Source organism: Prionailurus viverrinus, chromosome A2 (genome assembly GCF_022837055.1).
Source record: "Prionailurus viverrinus isolate Anna chromosome A2, UM_Priviv_1.0, whole genome shotgun sequence".
NCBI classification, from domain to species: Eukaryota; Metazoa; Chordata; class Mammalia; order Carnivora; family Felidae; genus Prionailurus; species Prionailurus viverrinus.
In genome coordinates this window covers 141673099-141694063 of record NC_062562.1, presented here as the reverse complement: position 1 = coordinate 141694063, position 20965 = coordinate 141673099, and the positions used below count along the sequence as shown (strand labels likewise).

At 40.2% G+C, this 20965-nt stretch overlaps 1 pseudogene; it reads left to right on the top strand.

Annotated features, from left to right (window-relative positions):
* Nucleotides 1-244: 244 nt before the first annotated feature.
* On the top strand, nt 245-9937 carry LOC125153942 (gametocyte-specific factor 1-like; annotated as a pseudogene).
* The last annotated feature ends 11028 nt before the right edge of the window (nt 9938-20965 follow it).

Sequence of the window (20965 nt, the reverse complement as noted above, 5' to 3'; positions counted from 1 at the left end):
CGCCTGGGTGGCGCAGTCGGTTAAGCGTCCGACTTCAGCCAGGTCACGATCTCGCGGTCCGTGGGTTTGAGCCCCGCGTCAGGCTCTGGGCTGATGGCTGGGAGCCTGGAGCCTGTTTCCGATTCTGTGTCTCCCTCTCTCTCTGCCCCTCCCCCGTTCATGCTCTGTCTCTCTCTGTCCCAAAAATAAAATAAAAACGTTGAGAATAAATAAATAAATAAATAAATAAATAAAAAACGAGGAGATGGAGGTAAAAGGAGATTACAAAACTTATGCAGGGTCATGTAGAAAAATAGCAGAGTTCAAATTCAAGCCTGAGTAGTTTTCTCTGTCTTGATAGCTAAACATTTCCAACATAACCCTTACCTTCTTAGAGTCATCCACACGCATTACCGGAACTTCCCCGGTTATGGCATTTCCCTTTTCACTTTCTATCTTGGTCCTCTTCTCACCCTAATAAACTGCTGCTCAGTCTTCAAGTTGTAGCTCCAATGTTATCTTCTTGGGGACTTATGAGGTCTTTTCTAAGACTACCAGGAAAGGGGGTCTCTCCCACCATTGGACTCACACTGGATTTGGGGTTTCGTTGAAGATACGGTCCACTCATTTATGCCAGCACTCTTAACCTGGGGTCTATGGCGGGGGCATCAGAGGGAGGTCTGTGAATCAGGCATATGGATATGCATTTGAACGTACACTGAGACAGAAATGTACACACAACAGTAATTTTTATGTGATTTTTTCCCCCAAACACCTTAGTGAATACGTTATTTCTGTGTCTATTATGGCTGCTCCTATAGACATGACCTGTATCCTCATCAGTGTTGGCATATGTCAGAACAGCTTTCCACTGGTAGGAATTAAAATATGTGCCCTGCCATTATGATGATGAGCATCTGTCTTTGTTTACATCAGGATTGGCTTAAGTTAGAAAATGTCAAAGAAAATAATAAGGAAGAAATACCAAATATTTTTTGGCTCTGCTTCCTCCTACGTGTGACAGAACACCACAGCCTGAGTTGTTTTGGCAGGATGACTTCTTGTCAGTGGAAGAAACGCGAAACCAAAAATGCAGGACTAGTATCTCATAATTTTTCTTCCAAAAATTTGCAAGTGTAGATCTTTTCTAAGAAAAGAAGACTAGGGTTGAAAAGGCAAGACTTTACCAAAATTGGGTGGGCCCTAATGAATCAGCCTGCTCTTAAAATAACAACAAAGTAAGTGGTAAAATCTGGGTACCCCCAAAATGGTCAAGTTAGTATATGGTTTGGGGCAAAGGAGACAGGTTAAAGCAGTACCTCCAAAAAAATGAAATTAGTCCATGATGGTCGACTTTTTAAAAATAATGTTTTGAGGCATCCAATGGAGGAATTGGAAGCTGCTTTATGCAGCCAGCTGATGCCTTCAAAAATAAACTCCTATTTAGCAAGTCCATTCAGAAATTTCAAATCCATCAATATCTTTGAAATGCTGAGAAGTCTCTTCTGCAAATATAACTCGTCGGGCACTTTGTGAATAGACAGAACATCTGTGGTGCTTGTGACACAGCTTAGAGGAAGAATCTTTATGCAGTAAGTTCTACACCCATTGCTTTCTCTGGCCCTGCTTGTCTATGGTAAGGTATCAACTTGTTAATGCTGGTGCCTTGAATCATTGCCTTTTCAAAATGTTTTCTCATGAAATGAAAGCAGAATATGAACTCCTTCTCTTTTACAAATCTGTGATACAGAAATATGCTGACAACTTGAAACCCCGCAACTCTTTAAAGTACTTCTGATCAGACAACCTGAAAATTGAAACATGAACTCTTAATCTTCCCTCTGCTGACATCAACAGCATTCCGTTGCTGAAGACGAAACTCAGTGATGTGAAGCCAGTGGAAATTAAACAACATAAATCCACTATCCACGTCAGATAATCTTGGAATATCTTGGCGTTCTCTTATGATAAGCCCACTGTGTCTTTTGTGAACATGAACTGATTCTGTTTGCTACAACATGCCATTGTGAGCGCAGCTTTTCAGCCTGTGTTCCCGTCAAAGCAGAAAGCCTACAGAAAGGTACCTAGACATCACGCCAGACACTATTCAGTAATTTCAGCTTCTCATTCAAGCCATGGGAGAGATGCCTTCTCATTGAAGTTTATTTTTTAGCAAAGACAAACTTTATGGTTTAATTTTATTTGCGCACATTGGATGTCTTTCTTTCCTTCTTCCTATTTTTTTAGAAAGTTGCCTGAAATTAATTTTGCATGTAAAGGAGGATGGAAAAGGCACAATTCTTTATAAAAGTGTTTTGATCTAATGCAACAAAAGCAGCTATATACATAATTTTGTTTTTCGTTGTATATAAATATCTCTGAGAAGAAAAGCTAGCTTTCACCAGATTCCCAAAGCCTCTACGATACAAAAAGGGTTAAGAATAATAGCATGAAGTTAAACATATCTTGAGGTCAGAGAATCTTTATAATCTGCCCCCCTTTCCACAGCACCTGGGAGAGTGACTGCAATTAATGCCCAGAATGTTGGTCATGGTAGTTATGGTTTTCCCATTCCCTAAAGGATGTTGACCACAAGAGACAGAGTTGGCTGAATGAGCAGGTACACTCATGAAAATTAATTTTAAAACTGAGTGCAAATCTCTATTCTTCATCAAGACAAGGAAGAAAGCTTCTTTATTAAATATCTTATGGCCTGGAAAAGGAAAATCTGACTAGGAGGATGTAAAATGAAAATTTGTTTCCTTTCGTTGATACTACAAAATGGTGGGGGAGAATATGTTTGTTTTTTTTTTTACTTGTACTGCATTTCCATACTGGATTCAAAGTCAAAGTCTTTAACGATTAAAGTAAACATCATTAGGATATTGATATTTTCGTGGGCCATATTATGTCCCTTCGAAATTCATATATTGAAGTCCCACCCCAGTACCTCGGAATGTGACTTTATTTGTAGACAAGGTCCTTGCAGAGGTAATCGAGTTAAAATGAGATCACTAGGGTGGCTTCTAATCCAATATGACTAGCATCCTCACAAAGAGGAAATTTGAACACATACAGGATGGATGGAAGACACGGGGAGAGGATGGCCATTTACAAGTCAAGGAGAGAGACCTGGAACAGACCTATCTCTTATGCCCCTTGGAGGAAACGAATCCTGTGGACTCCTTGACTCGGGACTTCTATCCTTCAGAACTGTGATAAAGTAAATTTCTCTTGTTTAAACCACCTACTCTGCAGTGCTTTGTTAGGGCAACCTTAGCAAGCTAGAACATATATACAGAATAAATCCCAGGAACTCCAGACAAAGACCATGAAAATAGGCTAGGGGGACCCTGGAAGTAACACTGAACTGGGACACAGAGGCAGATAGGATTATTAATCCCTATGACCACTGCCTAAGGAAGGAGCTCTAACATAGATCAGCTATAGATAGCATAGATCTAACATATTCAGCTCTAACATAGATCAGCAGCTCAGAGCTTCAAAGTTTTAAGTTCTCCCATCATACTTTAAGTCTATCAGATAATGTGATGCCTCTGGTATAGGAGTCAAGATTTGTGTGTCTAATTAGTAATTTTTTTTTCATGCACAGAAGTGTAAAACGTAAAATCTCAATGTGAGGGGTAGAGGAAGAGGAGGAATTATAAAAGCAGCCTGAAAAGTAAATCCTTACTTTATTGGGCTCCGGCTACAATCGACTTGGCTAACCTGCTTCTGCTTTTTGCACAGCAAGTCTTCAGTTGCTTTTCTCTGCCCCTATTCCCACCTCTGGAGGAACGTGGGTGTTTCCTGGCTCCTCTCCCTTTATACCCTCTCATGGTTTCAGGTATCACCTTAATGGCCTTGGACTCCTGTTGTCCTTCAGGCTTGAGTTTGCATCTTGGCTGTGCCCTTTACTTCTCGTGGGTTGCTCTGGGCAATCTGATCAGCCTTCCTGAGGTCTGAGTTTCTTTAGATCGCAACAGTATCACCATCACAAGGTGTTATGGAGTGTGAGCGAGAAACTGCCTCTAAACTCTCAGCATAGGTGTGGCCCAGAGCAAGTGTGCAATAAATGAGAGCTGAATTAAAAATAACAACAATACAACAAACCGGTATATGGTACTTACTATGTGCCCAACACTGATCTAAAAGCTTTACATGTATCGACTCATTTAATTCTCACAACAGATGAGGAAACTAAGGCACAGAGAAATTATGCAACTTGCTCAAACTCACACAGTCAGTAAATGATGGTTCTTCATTACTCAGGTAGTCTGACTCCAGACACTATCTTCTCAAAATATTAGGCATACTGTATCTCTCCGACTATTATTATTATTTATTAATGACACAGCCCTTCTTTTCTCCCTTGAGCTTCCAAATCGTATGGCTTAAAAACAAAAATAAAGGGGTGCCTGGGTGACTCAGTCAGCTAAGCATTCGACTTCGGCTCAGGTCAGGATCTCATAGTTCATGGCTTCGAGCCCCACATCAGATTCTGTGCTGACAGCTCAGAGCCTGGGACTTGCATTAGATTCTGTGTCTTCCTCTCTCTCTGCCCCTCCCCTGCTCTCTCTCTCTCTCTCTCTCTCTCAAAAATAAATAAACATTAAAAAATTAATAAAAACAAAAATGAAAACAACAACAACAAAACTCTCTGGATACCTCACAGTCACCTCAGATGCAACATGCTCAAATGAATCCCCACACTGCTCACCATCCCTGCTCCTTTCTTGGGAGTGGATGGCATATAGCCCAGCGAGAAACCTGGTGTCACATCAGATTCCTTGTTTTCCCTAACCTTCCCACACCCCAGCAATCTATTGATTTCTATTTCTCTCCTCTTCTCTCCATCCCTAAAACTTCCCTTGAAGTTCAAGACGTCATCGTCTCTGCTCTAGATAATAGCAACAGCCTTCCAACTGGTTTTTCTGCCTCTAGGCTCAAAGAGCCCATATCTCCTTACCTCACCTTCTCCACGGATTTGTTTTTAAGTTTATTTATTCATTTTGAGAGAGAGGAAGAGAGAGAGAATCCCAAGCAGGCTCCGCAGCACTGTCAGCACGGGGCCCCATGTGGAGCTCTGGTCATGAACTTTGAAATCGTGACCTGATCTCCAACAGTTGGACACTCAGTTGGACTCTCAGCCAACTGAGCCACACAGGCATTCTCCACAGATGTAAAATACAAATCTGACCGTTTCAATGCTGCCTAAAGGATTAATTTGGGGTTCATTAGCATAGCCCAGAAGACCCTCATATATGACTGCTATCTACCTCTCCAGCTTCAACTCCCCTTCCTACCAAGTCCCATACTTCTCTGAACTTGACTAATCTTCTGTTGCTCTCTTCATCCTGCTATTCTTCCATCCCTGTCTCAGTCTCTCTTTCGGTCTCTCTTTCTCATCCACCGTGTTGTTTCACAACTAGTATATTAGAGTCTACATTTTTAAAAAGTTATTCAGTTTATCCACTAAGAGTACATAAAACAATCACAGGGAAGATATGATCACTTACTTTCCCACCATCTCTCTTTCTCTCTCTGTCTCTGTCTCTCTTTCGGTCTCTCTCATACACCATGTTGTTTCACGACTAGTATATTAGAGTCTACATTTTAAAAAATTGCTCAGCTTATCCACCGGGAATACATAAAACAATCACAGGAAGATATGATCACTAACTTTCCCACCCACCATTTCTCTCCCTGCCAAAATACTCACCAAATTAAATTTGTTACTTGAAGAAAAATAAAATCGCTTGAAAATCAGTTTTATAAGTAAGCAAATTTTTAGAGAATCATCTCTCAAAGACATAAAACTTCTAAAGCAACCACACACCAGCCATTATTTATATTCTGTTTTTAGCATCTTAATACCTCATGTTCTATCTGAAAGATAAAATGACTGGTTTTCTCCTGGTGACATAATGGACTAGCATGTGACCAGTTATCATTTCTCTTCTCTGAAACCAAAGCTTCAAGGACATAGAGATGGAATTGTTGAAAAGGCCTTGGGATTGACAAGGTTATGCGCCTCTCCTTGCTGCTGAAAATGTACAGTTTGTCACTGTGTGTCACGAACGTCAGGATGAGGCAAACTTGTGGTAGCCTATCCAGTCTCCCTCTTTCTTTGAATGCCAGTTTCCCATTTAATCCATAAAAGTTACATGTTGAAAGTACAGTTGAAACTAAGTGCCCCTTGATCACCTGCGCTCTGGGTCGAGCACTCAGAAAAATTCTCAGTAGTTGGTAGATGGTGCTGCGGAGTAAAAAGAAGAAATCGGAAGCAGCCCTAAGATCTACGTACCGTTATTTCATCTCCTAACCTGAGGGGAGAGCAGTATTGTGTAATGGCAGAATGCACAGGCTTGGAAGTCAAAGTCACCAGGGTCTTCTTTGCAGCTGTACCTATGTGATGGAGAAGCACTTCATCTAAGGCTCTGTTTCCTCATGCGAAAATAAATAAATAAATAAATAAATGGGAAGTTGTGTGTAAAACATATAATTAAATATTGAATAACAAATGGAAGCTCTTCTTATTTATGAAGAGTGATCGGGCAGTGATTGACAATTTCAGGAAAGCTAGTTCTTAACATCAAATGGGAATGAGACATTACTAAAATCTTTAGTCACTGAAATCTCTCACCATTCAAGGATTTAAGTTTTGTATATGATGCAGGAAGTATACCTTTGGCTGCTCAACTTTCAAAAATATGTATATACTACATACTATAATCTTAATGATTTTTTCTACTTTTATAAAATGACTAACCCAGAAATCTTTTCTCTGATCTTCAATTAAGAGAAAAATAAAGTAATCCATAATGATATGTTCTCCAAAAATTACATAATTATATATTAACCCAAGCCCATCCTTGTTCTTATATCTATTATTTAGGATTAGCAAGTTGGTGTGGGGGAAGAAATATATTTCAGTAAAAACTGTATGTGCTACCTTCTACTCTGAAGTTTGTTATTAAAAATGTGTTGTAGTGATGAAATAATTGGAAACCAAGTAAGTGAACAAAGTTGGATTACACAATGTGTTAAAACTTTATAGGGTCTAGTTAGAAACACAGCACATCAGTCAAAAGACAGAAACTCCTAGATGTATTAATTTTTTTCTGATAAGAGTTGCATATTGGCCTAATAACTCCCTGTGCCAGAAGTAGGCAATTTGTTTCCAATCAAATCAAACCTACTTATCCTTTTTAAGTAAAGAACAATTATAAATACGTCTTATTGAATACAATACTCCTCAAAATGAAAATTTTAAAGCCAGTCTTAGATTCCAAGTGTAAACTCTAAATCATCTAATAGAGGGAAAACTCAGGATCATATATAAAGCCTTCAGATAAATAACGATCACTTTCCAAGTACCTACCATTCTGATGACAAGCACTGCACTAGCTAACTTTCGTTTATTTTTTTCTAGTCTTCTAAAAAACTGGCTTTTCACATTTGAGGAAACAAAGTCAGAGAAGGCAAGGGACTAACCCAAAGTCAACAACTTGCTAATGTTTAAACTGGGATTAGCTTATTCTTGTGTCTTCCTACTAGGGGTTAGGCTTCCCATGAAAAACTGTCTTATTTTATTTAAAAGATACTTCTTACAAAAGAGTTATTTGCCAAAACTTCATATGGCTGTATAGCTCATGAAAACAATGAGATTCAGTGGGTAGAGGAATTTGTAGCTCTTCGTGACTAATGTACTTTTAAAATATACTAACGATCATTAAAGCCAAATACCCCATGAAAAATAATAGGCAAAAGAAATAAAGTGTTCTTTTAAAACCTGGTCTTTGGTTTCCTGTTTCATATTATAATTGGTTGATGTCTGAAAAAGTCTGTGTTCATTTTCAGAAATGGCAACAATCTCCTAAAATAGAGTCTGGGCATAAATGAGAAACAAAACGAGCTTTACTCTTTAAAAAAAAAAAAAAAAAAAAGAAATGTCTTGGCAAGAAAAAAGAATGCCCTTAACAAACTATGAAAAAACATGAACTTCAGTATTTAAGAACCAAGTTTATGAATGATTGGTAACGACAGAACTTGACAATGCCCAGTGTTGGGAAGGAAAACTTTCTTTGTCTCATTCGCTATTGCTGAGTTCCTTCGTTGAAACAGACGTGTTAGAAGAGAATTCTGCAGTGTCTGTCTACATGGAAATGCACATACCCTTTAAATTAGCAATTCCACCTCAGCCTGGCAAAAGTGTGCCAATACATACACACACACACACACATATTCATACAAATGCTAACTACATTTTTGATAGAGGAGACAAAATCTTGAGAAAATGAAATGTCCAACAATAAGAATTTGAAAAGAATTGCCAGATAGGGTACAGTGAAGCACATTGTGGTTACTACAGATACTCCGAGTACATTGTCATGTGGGAAAAGCAAGTTGTAGACCATTGTGGACACCATAGGCCTATTTATGTTAAATATATTGTTAAATTAAACAAAAATGCCCTTAGACTGATGTGGCTGTATTGCGGTGGCAGCCTATAGGGGCAAACCAAAATCTAAACCTACAAATGCCTCAAAGTCACAAAATTAAAACACTAGGGACAACCAGTCATAAACAGCCAATAGGCATAAAGCTTTAGCCAATCAATAATTTCCTTTCTTGCTTCCCTTCTTTTCTCTGTATGAGTCTTTCCCCTGGTCCTTGTCTGTGGAGCCCTCCTAACCACTTCTGGTTTGGTGCTGCCCGATTTGAATCAGTTTTTGCTCAAATAAACTCTTACAATTTTTAATATGCCTCAGTTTATCTTTTAACAGTATACACGCACATTCACTTTTATATTTCTAGGAAATTTCTGGAATTACATAGAAGAAACTGTAACCGGGAGTTATCACTGGTAGAGAGAGGAGGGAAGAGGACTTTTAGTTTTCCACTGTGTAATTTTGTATTATTTCACCATAAGCAGCAATGACTTTGTAAGAACAAAAAGGATTTTAGAACAGCATAATACAAAAGACTGTACAAGTGATTCTATTTAACAAAATTATGAAGGGCACCTGGGTGGCTCAGTTTGTTATGCCATCAGCTCTTGGTTTCAGCTCAGGTCATGACCTCCCAGTTTGTGGGTTCAAGTCCTTCATTGGGCTCCACGCTGACAGTGTGGAGCCTGCTTGGGATTCCATCTCCCTCTCTCTGTCCATCCACCTCCTTTATCAAATAAATAAACTTTAAAAAAAAGTTATTAGAGCTACAGGAAGTGAGGTCCCCACCTGCTAACATCCGGGATGGAAGTGAGCGTTGCTGGGGCCCGGATGTGAGGCGAAAGGGACTGACTGTAGGCAGAGCGTGTCTCCACCCAGCCCTTGGATTCCGCTCCTTCATTTCCAACCTGGAAGAAATTTACATCTATTCCCTGGACCATGAAAAGCTATGACAATCCCCCTGTGATAAAAACCACCAGATCAGAGCCTAAAGGATTCCTTACCCTCTTATCAAGTGCAGAAAGAATCATCCTGATGTCGAAAGCAAAATGGTTTCGACCATTTTGACTTGTCTCTTCAGTGCTCGCCACCAGGTACATCTGGCGAAATCAGTCATCATATCTTCAGCTATGACGATAAAAGTCATATTGAGCAGGATGTTGTCAACCAAACCAGGAACCTTGCTCTCTGGCTGAGAGCAAATGGCAGTGTCCTCCTTGGGATGGAGACTGGGATAAAGATCTGGGGGAAACAGACCAGCACCCCATTTGTCTGGGGGCACAGCCAACTATGTGGCAATAATAACCCTGCAAACAACATCGTTGTGGAACATGAGAGTAACCTGGCTTCAGGCATGCGTGCTCTCTCTGCTAAATGTTCTGCCATGGAAAAACAATGGAAATGTACGGCAACTGAAGATCTATCTCATCAAATGCCAGACCCTAGAAGTCTCTTGCTTCTTCCTGCTACCAGTGGGTTCTTCATTTTTCCCCCTCCTAATCTAGTCATAGAAAGATAAACTGCCTGTGACTTTAAAAAAAACTTTTTTTAATTATTGAAGCTTAAAATGTGCAATAATAATTTGAATCATTTTGAGTACTTTTACAGCTCCATCTTGAATCGAATATTAAACAAAGTTTAGTCATACAGAAGTAAGATCTATCACAAAAAACTTTCCTTTTTCCTTACAGGAAATTTAATGCCTCAAAGAGTTTACCTTAAGACCTTAGTGACTTTGTACTATAACCTGTGAGTACACAGCAGATTGGATTTGACACATCCCAAACAATACCACCATTTTGAGGCTTCATCCTTTTTACTTCTTAAAGGAAGTCTGAGGCAAGAAGAGGCAATGACATTTGTGACATTTGTGACATCTGGGCAGATGAGTTTTTTTCTTCTCTCCCACCTTCTCTCTCCACCTCCTCCCTTCCCTCTCTCTTTGGTTGCAAACAGAGGAGAAAAAAACAAAGAGAAAACATATAATTATGAACAAAGAGAAAAGCATTTGTTTTGGGTTTTTTGTTTGGTTTGTGTTTGTTTTTGAGAAAAAGCACAAAAGGGGGAGAAGCAGAGAGAAAGAGGGAGACAAAGAATCTGAAGCAACCTCCAGGCTCTGAGCTGTCAGCACAGAGCCCAACGCTGGCTCAAGCTCACAAGCTGTGAGATCATGACCTAAGCTGAAGTCTAGATCGTGACTTGAGACAAGGTCAGATGCTCAACTGACTGAGCCACCCAGGCACCCCTGCATTTTTCAGCTTTTTATCGAGCACCTTCCCTGTACCAAGAAGTATGCTATGTCACAGTATCCAAAGCACATACTTTGCCTTCACTGAGTTTAGCTGGGAGCGGGGTGGAAGGGATATAGGCCAGAAGTCACTCTTCCATTGCAGTGCGAAGTTACATGGCAAGTAAATGTCTCATAGTCCTCAAATATCTACACAAAATAATATGTACCTAACTGTCCTCTTCCTTAATAGGTCAGACGCCATCTAAAGATCACTATTACTTTACCAGCAGCCAATTTATAGAAAAATTGGGGAAATTAATTTCTTTCATGACTACCTCATTAATAAAGATGAGCATTTAGGAAATATTTCTCATTTTGTGGACTTCTACTCTTTGTTTTGTCCTAATCACTCCTATGGGATGTCATTTTTCCTGTTAGCCACTTTTATGTCAGCAAATGTTTGCTATATTGAATCCAACAATGAATTCTCCTGGATGGATATATTTATCCAAAGTTCACTGCCAAGAGTTTTTTTTTAAATTTTAAATTTTATTTTATTTTTTTAGAGAGAGAGAGGGGGCATGTGCATGTAAGCAGGGGAGGGGCAGAGGGAGAAGGAGAGAGAGAATCTCATGTAGGCTTCATATCCAGTGCAGAGCCCAATGTGGGACTAGATCCCATGGTTGTGAGATCATAACCTGAGCTGAAATCAAAGGTCAGAAGCTCAACGGACTGAGCCACCCAGATGCCCCAAGAGCTTTTTTCTTTTTTAAACACCATTTCCTGTCTTCATCACTACTCAGCAAGTACCCTTAAATTACTACTCATGATCTCTTAGTAAACGTCTGCTTTCTTCCAACAATGTAGAATGTATCTCTATAATAAACCAAACGGTCTACTTTATATCCGTACTCCTTTCCAGTTCACTTTCAAAAATAAAAGCAGGTACCTTCTTTAATAACTTTGAAACTAAGCCCTCTGCTGTACCTGTGAGACTGGTTTTGTATGACACTTGAGAGTTTAGGGATGCAATCTGTATCTAACAAATGAATTCCGCATCTTTTGAAGCTACCTTGCTCAATTCCTTTAGCATACTCTGTTAACAGGATGAAACTATGTTTCTATAGCTCTCCCATCTTTAAAATGTTTGTATATGCCACATTCTATGGACAATTTCGGTTGACATATCTATCATCCCTATCAGTGTGCAAGTTCCTGAAGAGCAGGGATACCATTTGTGTCTCAGATACAAACAGGATCCCTAGTGAAAATACGGGATCTAAGAGGAAATCCAACTTTGCTTCTGTAAACCTGATCGTATATAAAGTTGTGTATTACATAAATTGTTCCTGCTAACTCTCTTTTTCTGTTTAGTGGTCTCTTTTCTTACTGGGTTCATGGCCAAGTCTGCTATGGAAGAAGTCTACAGTTTTGACATTCCACTTGACAACAGCAATACAGATACCTTCCCACACCCAATAAAAACATATCCACCTCCTTCCTCCTACAGACACTTAGACAATTAGTTCTGAGGCCAAATACTTTCTGCGTATTATATTAGTCAATCCTTTCAAGAATCCTAAAAAGTATATAGCATTGCCATTATATAGAATAGAAGGTTAGTTCCTTCAGGCTTGTATAGTGAGTAAATAAATGTTGGAGGCTGGGATTTGCCCTTACAACTGTCCAACTCCAGAATCCATGCCTTTTCCAATTTGTCTTGCAGCCTCCATTCTTTCTAAGTCCTGATCATCTGAAAGCCATTTATGTATTCTAAGTAAACTAGTCCATATAGAGTATCCTTCCCAGATCATTATCAAATTGTCTCTTTTCATGGTTTACTTATGAAAACGTGGTTTTGACAATAGAATTGTGATTGGAGGCGAGAATAAAAGACAGAGCTAAGGAAAAGGGCAACATTGGTCCAAGAGGGCCTACGTTGTGAAAAGTGGCCATGACAACTCCCACACTTAAAATTCTTTAGTGGTGGGGTGCCTGGGTGGCTCAGTCAGTTAAGGGTCCGACTTGTGATTTTGGCCAAGGTCACTATCTCACAGTTCGTGAGTTCGAGCCCCTCATCAGTTTCTGTGCTGCCGGCCCAGAGCCTGTTGGGATTCTTTCTCTCCCTCTCTTTCTCTCTCTCTCTGCCCTTCCCCTGCTCATGCATGCTCTCGCTTTCTCTCTGTCTCTCAAAATAAATAAAATTTAAAATATTTTTTAAAATAAATAAGAATTTGATAAAAGGACACTTTTAAAAATTCTTTTGTGGTTCCCCATTGGCTTTTATTTGTTTAATACATAATTAGTGGGTCCCTACGAAGTCCCAGCTACTGTTCACCAGAGGAAAGTAGACCAAACAGCTGCCCTCATGATGCTTACATTATAGGGAGGTGATGGAGAGTAAAAACAGATAAATGGAGCATACTGTGATAGGTAGGCATGGAAAAACAGGGCAGGTTAAGAAGTCTGGGAGTGTCTTCCTTGTAAAGTCCAAACTTTCGTTTGGCAGACAAAAGTTTTCACCATTTAGTCATCATCTACTATATGCCACGGTAAAAACTACACTCAGTCTTTCCGAAGTTCTTTTTGTCTTGGGCCCCCACTCTAACCGTTCTTCAGTCTTCTGAGTAGTGGACACATCATTTCTTTCATGACATCCTTGAATTTTTCCTCTGGCACCTCCAAATTCTTATTTGTATGCCAGAGCATGCTGAAATTCCATAATAGCATTTATCACAGACTGTGTTGTCATTTCCCACTGTCAATATCTGTCTTCTTCAAATAGATGACAAACTCACTGATGCAAGAGCCATGCTATTTCACCTTAAATCTGTGACACTTAATACCAAGCCTGGCAGGGAGTAAACATTCAGTAAATACTTCATGAAGGATGGGAATGCATGTTCAGATGAAATAAGGCCATTTAAGCACACAAGATTATCAAAGACCATCATGAATGAAAGAAAATAAGCCTATTGTTTATACTTGTACTGAATACCTATTAAACCATGTACCAAGTTGACAGGATAATCACTGTTTAAAGGTTACCTTTTTATAAAGCATAATTCGAACAAACTGTCAAGATGAAATGGCTAAAATCCGTAGTTCTGTGCTTGAGACAGACAAATACACTTAAGATATTACATTTTAAAAGATAAAGTTTATTACCAGGGCACCTGGGTAGCTCAGTCAGTTAAGCGCCCGACTGTGATTTAGGCTCAAGTCATGATCTCCCCATTTGTGAGTTCGAGCCCCATATTGGGCTCTGTCCTGACAGTGTGAAGCCTGCTTGGGATCGTCTCTCTCTCCCTCTCTCACTGCCTTCCTGTGCTCTGTCTCTCAAAATAAATAAATAAAAACTTTTTAAAAAGATAGTTTATTACCATAATAATTTCTTGACATGTTTATTACAAATTAAAAACTACTTATAAAGACATTCATTTGCAGTGAATTGGCATTATTTAAATCTTCACTTGTCTCAGTGGAAAACTGGCCTCTAAGTGTTATAGGCCTTACATTCAGTCTTTGATAGATTGAGCCAAGAATATAGCAGATACCTGTTACTTCTACATATACATTCTCTGTATGTAAAATATTTGCTATAGATTCATGGCAATTAGAAGATGCAAAGTTGGGGAGCACCTGGGTGTCTCAATCGGTTAAGCAACTGACTTCAGCTCAGGTAATGCTCTCGCAGTCCGTGAGTTAGAGTCCCGCATCGGGCTCTGTGCTGACGGCTCAGAGCCCGGAGCCTGCTTCGGATCCTCTGTCTCCGGCCCTCTCTGCCCCTCCCCTACTCATGCTCTGTCTCTCTGTCTCTCTGTCTCTGTCTCTCTCTCTCTCAAAAGTAAATGAACACTAAAAAAAATAATAATAATACAAAGTTGGATATCATCTTACAAAACAAATTCTCTGTAACATTAATAACCAATATTCTATTTTGATTTTCAAAATCAAAATGTGATATCAATGGATTTAGAAGTAACACTATCCTGACTACAATTTTTTAAATTAAAGGTGCTAGCCAACATATCCTTTGTTTAGCAATTAATAATAATCACAAGTTCAATTTAATCATTAAAAAAGCAATCTGTGCTCATAAAATCAAAATACTATCTTGGCCATGAGTTTTGATTCACATTTTATTTATTTATTTTTTTTGTTTTTGGTTTTGGTTTTGGTTTTTTTTTTTTGGTTTTTTTTTTTTGTTTTTTTTTCTGAAATTTATTGACAAATTGGTTTCCATACAACACCCAGTGCTCATCCCAAAAGGTGCCCTCCTCAATACCCATCACCCACCCTCTCCTCCCTCCCACCCTCCATCAACCCTCAGTTTGTTCTCAGTTTTTAACAGTCTCTTATGCTTTGGCTCTCTCCCATTCTAACCTCTTTTTTTTTTTTTTTCCTTCCCCTCCCCCATGGGTTCCTGTGAAGTTTCTCAGGATCCACATAAGAGTGAAACCATATGGTATCTGTCTTTCTCTGTATGGCTTATTTCACTTAGCATCACACTCTCCAGTTCCATCCACGTTGCTACAAAAGGCCATATTTCATTTTTTCTCATTGCCACGTAATATTCCATTGTGTATATAAACCACAATTTCTTTATCCATTCATCAGTGGATGGACATTTAGGCTCTTTCCATAATTTGGCTATTGTTGAGAGTGCTGCTATGAACATTGGGGTACAAGTGGCCCTATGCATCAGTGCTCCTGTATCCCTTGGGTAAATTCCTAGCAGTGCTATTGCTGGGTCATAGGGTAGGTCTATTTTTAATTTTCTGAGGAACCTCCACACTGCTTTCCAGAGCGGCTGCACCAATTTGCATTCCCACCAACAGTGCAAGAGGGTTCCCGTTTCTCCACATCCCCGCCAGCATCTATAGTCTCCTGATTTGTTCATTTTGGCCACTCTGACTGGCGTGAGGTGATACCTGAGTGTGGTTTTGATTTGTATTTCCCTGATAAGGAGCGACGCTGAACATCTTTTCATGTGCCTGTTGGCCATCCGGATGTCTTCTTTAGAGAAGTGTCTATTCATGTTTTCTGCCCATTTCTTCACTGGGTTATTTGTTTTTTGGGTGTGGAGTTTGGTGAGCTCTTTATAGATTTTGGATACTAGCCCTTTGTCCGATATGTCATTTGCGAATATCTTTTCCCATTCCGTTGGTTGCCTTTTAGTTTTGTTGGTTGTTTCCTTGGCTGTGCAGAAGCTTTTTATCTTCATAAGGTCCCAGTAATTCACTTTTGCTTTTAATTCCCTTGCCTTTGGGGATGTGTCGAGTAAGAGATTGCTACGGCTGAGGTCAGAGAGGTCTTTTCCTGCTTTCTCCTCTAAGGTTTTGATGGTTTCCTGTCTCACATTTAGGTCCTTTATCCATTTTGAGTTTATTTTTGTGAATGGTGTGAGAAAGTGGTCTAGTTTCAACCTTCTGCATGTTGCTGTCCAGTTCTCCCAGCACCATTTGTTAAAGAGGCTGTCTTTTTTCCATTGGATGTTCTTTCCTGCTTTGTCAAAGATGAGTTGGCCATACGTTTGTGGGTCTAGTTCTGGGGTTTCTATTCTATTCCATTGGTCTATGTGTCTGTTTTGGTGCCAATACCATGCTGTCTTGATGATGACAGCTTTGTAGTAGAGGCTAAAGTCTGGGATTGTGATGCCTCCTGCTTTGGTCTTCTTCTTCAAAATTCCTTTGGCTATTCGGGGCCTTTTGTGGTTCCATATGAATTTTAGGATTGCTTGTTCTAGTTTTGAGAAGAATGCTGGTGCAATTTTGATTGGGATTGCATTGAATGTGTAGATAGCTTTGGGTAGTATTGACATTTTGACAATATTTATTTTTCCAATCCATGAGCAGGGAATGTCTTTCCATTTCTTTAAATCTTCTTCAATTTCCTTCATAAGCTTTCTATAGTTTTCAGCATACAGATCCTTTACATCTTTGGTTAGATTTATTCCTAGGTATTTTATGCTTCTTGGTGCAATTGTGAATGGGATCAGTTTCTTTATTTGTCTTTCTGTTGCTTCATTGTTAGTGTATAAGAATGCAACTGATTTCTGTACATTGATTTTGTATCCTGCAACTTTGCTGAATTCCTGTATCAGTTCGAGCAGACTTTTGGTGGAGTCTATCGGATTTTCCATGTATAATATCATGTCATCTGCAAAAAGCGAAAGCTTGACTTCATCTTTGCCAATTTTGATGCCTTTGATTTCCTTTTGTTGTCTGATTGCTGATGCTAGAACTTCCAGCACTATGTTAAACAGCAGCGGTGAGAGTGGGCATCCTTGTCGTGTTCCTGATCTCAGGGAAAAAGCTCTCAGTTTTTCCCCATTGAGGATGATGTTAGCTGTGGGCTTTTCATAAATGGCTTTTATGATCTTTAAGTATGTTCCTTCTATCCCGACTTTTTCAAGGGTTTTTCTTAAGAAAGGGTGCTGGATTTTGTCGAAGGCCTTTTCTGCATCGATTGACAGGATCATATGGTTCTTCTCTCTTTTTTTGTTAATGTGATGTATCACGTTGATTGATTTGCGAATGTTGAACCAGCCCTGCATCCCAGGAATGAATCCCACTTGATCATGGTGAATAATTCTTTTTATATGCCGTTGAATTCGATTTGCTAGTATCTTATTGAGAATTTTTGCATCCATATTCATCAGGGATATTGGCCTGTAGTTCTCTTTTTTTACTGGGTCTCTGTCTGGTTTAGGAATCAAAGTAATACTGGCTTCATAGAATGAGTCTGGAAGTTTTCCTTCCCTTTCTATTTCTTGGAATAGCTTGAGAAGGATAGGTATTATCTCTGCTTTAAACGTCTGGTAGAACTCCCCTGGGAAGACATCTGGTCCTGGACTCTTATTTGTTGGGAGATTTTTGATAACCGATTCAATTTCTTTGCTGGTTATGGGTCTGTTCAAGCTTTCTATTTCCTCCTGATTGAGTTTTGGAAGAGTGTGGGTGTTCAGGAATTTGTCCATTTCTTCCACGTTGTCCAATTTGTTGGCATATAATTTTTCATAGTATTCCCTGATAATTGTTTGTATCTCTGAGGGATTGGTTGTAATAATTCCATTTTCATTCATGATTTTATCTATTTGGGTCATCTCTCTTTTCTTTTTGAGAAGACTGGCTAGAGGTTTGTCAATTTTGTTTATTTTTTCAAAAAACCAACTCTTGGTTTCGTTGATCAGCTCTACAGTTTTTTTAGTTTCTATATTGTTTATTTCTGCTCTGATCTTTATTATTTCTCTTCTTCTGCTGGGTTTAGGCTGCCTTTGCTGTTCTGCTTCTAGTTCCTTTAGGTGTGCTGTTAGATTTTGTATTTGGGATTTTTCTTGTTTCTTGAGATAGGCCTGGATGGCAATGTATTTTCCTCTCAGGACTGCCTTTGCTGCGTCCCAAAGCGTTTGGATTGTTGTATTTTCATTTTCGTTTGTTTCCATATATTTTTTAATTTCTTCTCTAATTGCCTGGTTGACCCACTCATTCGTTAGTAGGGTGTTCTTTAACCTCCATGCTTTTGGAGGTTTTCCAGACTTTTTTCTGTGGTTGATTTCAAGCTTCATAGCATTGTGGTCTGAAAGTAAGCATGGTATAATTTCAATTCTTGTAAACTTATGAAGGGCTGTTTTGTGACCCAGTATATGATCTATCTTGGAGAATGTTCCATGTGCACTCGAGAAGAAAGTATATTCTGTTGCTTTGGGATACAGAGTTCTAAATATATCTGTCAAGTCCATCTGATCCAATGTCTCATTCAGGGCCCTTGTTTCTTTATTGACCGTGTGTCTAGATGATCTATCCATTTCTGTAAGTGGTGTAGTAAAGTCCCCTGAAATTACCACATTCTTATCAATGAGGTTGCTTATGTTTATGAGTAATTGTTTTATATATTTGGCGGCTCCGGTATTCGGTGCATAGACATTTATAATTGTTAGCTCTTCCTGATGGATAGACCCTGTAACTATTATATAATGTCCTTCTTCATCTCTTGTTACAGCCTTTAATTTAAAGTCTAGTTTGTCTGATATAAGTATGGCTACTCCAGCTTTCTTTTGGCTTCCAGTCGCATGATAAATAGTTCTCCATCCCCTCACTCTCAATCTAAAGGTGTCCTCAGGTCTAAAATGAGTCTCTTGTAGACAGCAAATAGATGGGTCTTGTTTTTTTATCCATTCTGATACCCTATGTCTTTTGGTTGGCGCATTTAATCCATTTACATTCAGTGTTATTATAGAAAGATACGGGTTTAGAGTCATTGTGATGTCTGTATGTTTTATGCTTATAGTGATGTCTCTGGGACTTTGTCTCACAGGGTCCCCCTTAGGATCTCTTGTAGGGCTGGTTTAGTGGTGACAAATTCCTTCAGTTTTTGTTTGTTTGGGAAGACCTTTATCTCTCCTTCTATTCTAAATGACAGACTTGCTGGATAAAGGATTCTTGGCTGCATATTTTTTCTGTCTAGCACCCTGAAAATCTCGTGCCAATTCTTTCTGGCCTGCCAAGTTTCAAAAGAGAGATCAGTCACGAGTCTTATAGGTCTCCCTTTATATGTGAGGGCACGTTTACCCCTTGCTGCTTTCAGAATTTTCTCTTTATCCTTGTATTTTGCCAGTTTCACTATGATATGTCGTGCAGAAGATCGATTCAAGTTACGTCTGAAGGGAGTTCTCTGTGCCTCTTGGATTTCAATGCCTTTTTCCTTCCCCAGTTCAGGGAAGTTCTCAGCTATGATTTCTTCAAGTACCCCTTCAGCACCTTTCCCTCTCTCTTCCTCCTCTGGGATACCAATTATGCGTATATTATTTCTTTTTAGTGTATCACTTAATTCTCTAATTTTCCCCTCATACTCCTGGATTTTTTTATCTCTCTTTTTCTCAGCTTCCTCTTTTTCCATAACTTTATCTTCTAGTTCACCTATTCTCTCCTCTGCCTCTTCAAGCCGAGCTGTGGTGGTTTCCATTTTGTTATGCATTTCGTTTAAAGCGTTTTTCAGCTCCTCGTGACTGTTCCTTAGTCCCTTGATCTCTGTAGCAAGAGATTCTCTGCTGTCCTGTATACTGTTTTCAAGCCCAGCGATTAATTTTATGACTATTATTCTAAATTCACTTTCTGTTATATTATTTAAATCCTTTTTGATCAGCTCATTAGCTGTTGTTATTTCCTGGAGATTCTTCTGAGGGGAGTTCTTCCGCTTGATCATTTTGGATAGTCCCTGGCGTGGTGAGGACCTGCAGGGCACTTCCCCTGTGCTGTGGTGTATACCTGGAGTTGGTGGGCGGGGCCACAGTCAGACCTGATGTCTGCCCCCAGCCCACCGCTGGGGCCACAGTCAGACTGGTGTGTGCCTTCTCTTCCCCTCTCCTAGGGGCGGGATTCACTGTGGGGTGGTGTGGCCCGTCTGGGCTACTTGCACCCTGCCAGGCTTGTGATGCTGGGGATCTGGCGTATTAGCTGGGGTGGGTAGGCAAGGTGCTCGGGGGCAGGAGGGGCAGGCTTAGATCGCTTCTCCTTAGGTGATCCACTTCAGGAGGGGCCCTGTGGCAGCGGGAGGGAGTCAGATCCGCTGCCGGAGGTTTGGCTCCGCCGAAGCGCAGAGTTGGGTGTTTGCGCGGAGCGAGCAAGTTCCCTGGCAGGAACCGGTTCCCTTTGGGATTTCGGCTGGGGGATTGGCGGGGGAGATGGCGCTGGCGAGCGCCTTTGTTCCCCACCAAACTGAGCTCTGTTGTCAGGGGGCTCAGCAGCTCTCCCTCCCTTTGTCCTCCAGCCTTCCCGCTTTCCGAGCAGAGCTGTTAACTTATGACCTCCCAGACGCTAAGTCGCGCTTGCTGTCGGAACACAGTCCGCCCGGCCCCTCCGCTTTTGCAAGCCAGACTCGGGGGCTCTGCTTGGCCAGCGAGCCGCCCCTCCGCCCCGGCTCCCTCCCGCCAGTCCGTGGAGCGCGCACCGCCTCGCCGCCCTTCCTACCCTCTTCCGTGGGCCTCTCGTCTGCGTTTGGCTCCGGCGACTCTGTTCTGCTAATCCTCTGGCGGTTTTCTGGGTTATTTAGGCAGGTGTAGATGGAATCTAAGTGATCAGCAGGACGTGTGGTGAGCCCAGCGTCCTCCTAAGCCGCCATCTTGCCGCAACTCTCTTGATTCACATTTTAAATATAGATTTTCCAGTATATAGGCATTATCACTTGCCCAAAAAAATAATCTAAGCTAGCTAAACTACTAAATATAAAAATGTGAGGGGCATCTGTGTGGCTCAGTTGGTTAAGCATCTGACTTTAGCTCAGGTCATGATCTCACAGTTTG